Below are 6,048 nucleotides of genomic sequence, written 5' to 3'. Positions count from 1 at the left end.
GAGGTACCAAGCAGGGCATCAGTGTTTCCCAGATGAAGGCTGTGAGGTTCAGCAGGCTGTACTACTACTAAAGATTAAAAAACGAAAGAAAAAGATGGTCATATCTGACAGCCACCAGAAATGTCACACAATGAATAGGAGTGCTTGAAGACGGTGATTAAAACATCCCCTGCTCTTTCTGCAAAACCCTCAAATGCGAGTGAACTCAGCAGAAAACAGTCAAAACTATTACTCATTCTCTATTTTGTTTCCATCACTAAGATAGAAATATAGCACTAAAAAAAATAAACCTGCCAGATTTTGTTTATTCCTCTAACAAAGAGAGTTACGGGTGCTTGCTGCTGCATTTTGGGAGACTGTAAAGACTAATGAATCCGAAACTCAGGCTTTGTGTAAACTTACAAAATATACACAATGATAAACTTTTATAGAACTTCGTTCTTAATCTAAGAAGATCAGTTGAACCACAGTGCTATTTGCTGTAGTGTCTAATTGTTATCATCTTGATTTCCATATATATTCTTTCGAGAGACTCCAGTTGAACGGCATGCCCACACAAACCTGAATTTGCCTGGCACAGACGTGAGCTGTCACCTCAATAGTGCTACTAAGATTATTCCTTAGAAACTGATGACTGGGAGCTAACATTAATGAGGATTATTTTAGTGTATTGAGACATGACTCAACTTTCTTAAATCCAAAAGAGATTGGCTGTAAGTGAATAATGACTGCTGCTAGAAGCAGGATTGTAAGGGAAGTACTGTATTAAGTATGCAATTAAATGCTTCACAAAATACTTAATAGAATATATACTTACTAAAGTACATACTGGAAGAGGATAGTCTTGCCTAACTGGAATAGTTAGGTAGGGACAGAAATTCTCTGCCTTGGATGTCCTTCAAACCACAAAAGGGAAAGTGTCATTTCAAAGCTAAGGAAAGGTGGTGGGTTAGAGGACAGTTATTGTCCAGAATACCCATGTGCAATGTGAGGCACTTATTTGGGTGTTTCTATGCACTCTCTGCAGGAGGGGAGGAGTGGGAGACCTCCAGAGGATAATCCAGACCTTATGCTAAGTTTCAAGTAATTTGGTCTAAGACTGGAATGATCCTCTGGAGAGATCTCTCTTGTTCCACTGACTTTTGAGAAAGTGTTAAATTAATTGGGTGTGCCTAACTAAGTTGGGTAAACCCAGGCCTAAACGAGGGGATTTCCCTCTTGTTGGAATGGTGCTGCATTGCATGCTGTGTTGTGGCTGGTGAATACCTCTTGTGTCACACTGTACCCAACAGCATAAAGTGTCTACCTATAACTCATCTTACTTGCACCTGCTAGCAGAGCACAAGGATGTGGTTAAGGTGTCTCTTCAGGGCAGACCCTGAACATGGAAGAGCTTGGATGTTCAAGGAACAATCACTAAAATGGCTAGATGCTTAGAACCGGGTTGCAGACAGCCCAGCACTGGCATTGCAGGTTGTTTCAGTGTGGAGTCCTACTGCAGGAATGAAGGTTTGATCCCAGCCAGGACTGATGCTGGTAATGTGGTTGCACTGGGAAATAGTGATGAAACACCTATGTGCTCTGCCATGTGATGGTGGGGTTTGGTTCTGAGTGGTTTACCACATGGGAAATTAACAATTCTCACAAAAATTCACCTTAGGTTTCTAAATGAAAAGGTACGAGTGTGTGAAGAAGTATTAGCAAAATACTCATTGGAGTTAAATCTCTGCTTCTGTCATAGAATTTCTGTTGGCTCTGGATAGCAGCACTTACCTGTGGTGCTCAACACAGCAGGAGAAAACCGAGTAAATATTGCATAAGGATGAATGCCAGTATGTTATGCATGCATTTTTAAAGGTATGCTGTATTACTGCAGTTTATTTAAACAAAAGTTTCTTGCTCTGGAGTATGAAAGCAGCGTAGCAAAATGTTAATTATTTCTTTTATACTTGTTTTTCTTTTTTAACTTTAATCATCTTTCTGTATTTCAGGGCTGGAATGTAATCATAAAAGTTAACATGGCTCTTCAGATTGTTCTTCTTTCTGTAAGCATGGCTTCATAATGGAGATTTAGTGGGCCGTAAACAGGATGTCGTATGGTGCTCTCTGTCAAAAATTAATGATGGCAATGAAGATTAAATTATTCTTCCGTGAAAATACAGCACATACGCAGGGAGATGTTTGCAAGCAGGCTTAAAATAGGCCATTCCCTGAGGACAGCCTGGGGAGTTTATTGGCTGCTCCCTATTCCTGGTGAGAGTCTGGGTCTGCCACAAAGGGGAGCTGTGTTTAATTCCTGCAAAACCCTGGGACACAAAGGGAGGCTTTTGTTTTAGTTCCTTGCAGGTGGAAGCTGTAGGCTATGGTGCCTGGATAATCTGATATTCAGCTACCTGCAGTGTACTCCCATTGCTCCAATTTGCACTGCTGGCCTCCTTTCGCTGCCCTTCGTTGTCAGAGCTCACAGCGTTTCAGTCTGTGGGGATTCATTGTGAATTCAACTGTGCATGTTGAGGGAGGTGGAGGGAGAGGGAGAAGGGATTTTCCACAAATGGAAACTGAAAACCTGCAGCATATCTGTATGGAAAAGCTCCCCCTCCATCATCTGTTTCCCTCTTTTTCTCTTTTTTTTTTTTTTTTTTTTTTTTTTTTCCCCTAGATGCAGCATGAACATGTCAGTGGGAGAAAAAAATATTATGTTTCCCTGAGACAGGTTTGTCCTGATGCTGGCTAGTATGGATTGCTTGGTGTGCCAAGCAAAGCTGTCTCATGTGAGGCATGGTTTTCTGTAATGCAGCCCTCGGGAAGCCTGTGTGGCTGTTTTCTATTTCATTTTTTGGCAGTAGATGGCTGTCTGCCTCTGCAGAGGCTCAGCCCAGGCTGGAGTATTCCCCAAGCTGCCTGGTTCTACATTTCCCAAGCCTGTTTTCCATATTACTGCTCAGTAAAGATGTAAATATTAAGCAGAAGATTTCACGCCTTCCACAAGGGCACGGCTTTCTCTGTGAATTCATTCCTGGTACCAGGGAGAAATCAGGAAACTACATCCTGGAGGGAAAACGTCATTGTGACCTTTTATTCCCATGTGGAAGAGCTACTACCAATATTTCAGCTCAATGATCTTTGTCTTCTCACAGCTTGAGCAATTACTGGTTAGGATCCTGAAAAGCATCAGGTTTGTGGATTTTTACATTTTTGAATGCCTTTTTGATTTTTTTCTTTCTTTATTTTTTTTATTCCCCCATCACACCCTGTGTGTTTCCTCATGTGAATCCCCTTGTGGGTAGATCTTTGTAACCATATAATTCTTTGAGCTGTCTAGACCTCGGAAAACACAACTTTTCACCTTGTTTTTGAAGCCTGTAGTATAAGAAGACAATGTATTTGTGTATGCTTAGAACACATGAGCATACACAGAAGCAAAAGGGGAAAAAGAGGTGACTATGGTACCAAATACATCCCCTCTCATGGAGAATGTGGTCCTTTTTTTGGCAGGAAGCAGCTCATTTCAAACACGTACTGCTCCAGACCTTTGGCACATGCGGATGTATAAACTGAATTGCAGCTGACACTTCAACCCTCCCACGTCACAATAGCAAAGCTAAAATGTGTCCAACATGTAAAAACCAACTATTTCTGTCTCTTTGCAAAGATCTCTACTCCTTCAATTACTAGAGTATTTCATGGGGAAAATTACTTCCTTGATAATCTTCCAGTAAGCAGTGCATATTGTTGTTGCTGAGGAACTAGCTGAATAACATAAATCAACTGGTAAAGCTAACACAACCAGCATGCAAACATGTGTTTCTGTTTTGACCCATCAGTTGGAGATTACCAGCACTGGCTCCTGCTTTGGGGCAGAGATGACCTTTTCTGCCATAGGCAAGGGAACCTGGCAGGGCTTCTCAGGTTTGCCTTTCAGATATGCATTCTGTACCTGAGTAGATGTGTGGCGTTTTTGCTGTTGTTATTCTTTGATAGGGTGTCCTTAATGAGATTTTTTTTTTTCCCCTCAGAAAAGTAGATTTTACTTCATATGGTTAGACATGATCCTTGGCTCTTCCACTTTTACTAGGAAGAACTGGTAACTGGAAAGTAACCACATAGCATGGATTGTCCAGAAGACAAAGTTAGGACAAAATAGTCCCCCGTGCCTGTGTGAGTGTTGCCCATCACACTGTGTACTCCTGCGCTATATGACGGGCAGCTGCCTGCTCTGATTCTCATCCTCCACCACACGCGCATTTTCACACTTTCCTGTTCTGGTCACTGTACTGAGATCTCTGCTATGGCTTCACAGTATGTGTTTTGCTTCTCTGGATTCAGTGGGTCTGATTAAGTCCTTAGAGTTTTTTAGCCATTTCTGTCTCTATGAGTGCAGGTAAGGTCTAAACCACCTCACAATAAAGTCCCCTCAGCTCTGGCACAGATCAGGGGATTTGCCACCTGCTCTGTATATCCAAGCAATTAGCAGCAGCTTCCGCAGCCCAGGGCTGAAGATCTGTGGGCCTGGGACAGAGATCAGACTTGTGCACAGCCGATGGAGAGAGGATGGCAAAGTGCTCCAAATGGTAGAATGAAATGGAGAAGTTTGCCTCAGGTTTCTGCACGGCTGCCTCCAAATGTTGCTTCAGTCTGGTGTGGGAAAGGTAAAAAGATGATCAAAGTTGCCGTTTGTGTATCACACCTACTCTTCAGGCCCCATTTCCATTAGTGTTTTATCTTACTTGAAACTAAACCCAACAGTTTCTGCAGAGGGATGCCTGTGGGGCTGTGTGAGGACCTTTGGGTTTAAATCCCATCCAATGGTGAGTGCCTGTCCAAGAGTCCCTTTACCTTACCTTGCCTACTTCTGAATAGGATGGACTGTTTGAGTAACGTATTGGCATTTTTTGTAATGTCTGTCGTTCATATTATGTCAGATAGCAACAGCAAGAGATGGGGAACAATTCTGCATTTTCAGATCACTCATCTGTATTTCTTCACCCATCTGCTGAATTGACTTGAGTTGGGGATTCTTGCCACCAAATCCCCAAGAATGGTCTATAAGCAAGTAAAAGACCAGCTGAAGTTTTATAAATGCCTCCTAGTTTTTCTCTACCTGCAAATCTGTTCAAGAAACACGATATAAGGGGTAGCATAGCTGCTGCTCACACTGGCATCAGGATGTGGGCATTTACATTGCCTCCTGGATTTTCCAGATCACCATTGGAGAAGTCAGTTCTGAAACATGATTAAATCAAATAACATTTTATTTAATAAGTCATCTTCCTTCTGGCATAAGTCAATTAAGTGATCTTGTCTAGACTTGTAATGCAATCCCTCTGGAATCTGGCCAGGGAAAGGTATTAGCCATATTAAAGGCAAAGACTTTGGACTTCAGCAATGTGTAGCTCAGCTGAATCTATGAACCCAGACTTGCAGACTCCTTAACTGAACAAGTAAAAGTATTGTTTTCAAATAAACCATGTTGTTCTTTCCATTTCTTGGACATGGCTATCAGTGAAACTGAATTCTAACCACTGCTTCAAACCTGACCTACCCTGAACTGACAGTAGCAGAAAGTATGAAATTAGTTGCTAGTAACATAACAACTGTGACTGCGACAGAAGCAGCTCTGGAGAGGCTGCTGTCCTTCACTTACTATGTGTTAAAACAGAGGTGAATCCTGTCAAGAATGACCGGCCTTCATTAAATATCTGTTCAAAAATATTAATAAAGTACTCTGTAATGGTAGCAATGAGCATAAATAAGGAATAAAGATTTCTCACTGTAGAGAGTCTGCCCAGACGTGACAGTGAGTCTTCAAATTATTGGGGAGGTTGTGTGTATTTCAGGATTTTTTCTGATATTATCCTGTGTATTTCAAATAAGGCAGAAAAAATATGGATAGTTATCTGAACAAGGCATTCAACATCTGTCTTCTACTCATAATATTCAGTAATATTTGATTTTTCTAACCGTATGAGGAATCTAGTCAACATGAGAGGCTATCTCAAGACTAGCAGAAAACAGTTAAGAGGATATATTCTCTTTCTGCTCTAGCTT

The sequence above is a fragment of the Pezoporus wallicus genome, unplaced genomic scaffold (genome assembly GCF_028554395.1).
Source record: "Pezoporus wallicus isolate ANWC-B61680 ecotype Strahan unplaced genomic scaffold, APGP_CSIRO_Pwel_v1 contig_16, whole genome shotgun sequence".
Lineage (NCBI taxonomy): Eukaryota > Metazoa > Chordata > Aves > Psittaciformes > Psittacidae > Pezoporus > Pezoporus wallicus.
This window is presented reverse-complemented; position numbering follows the sequence as displayed.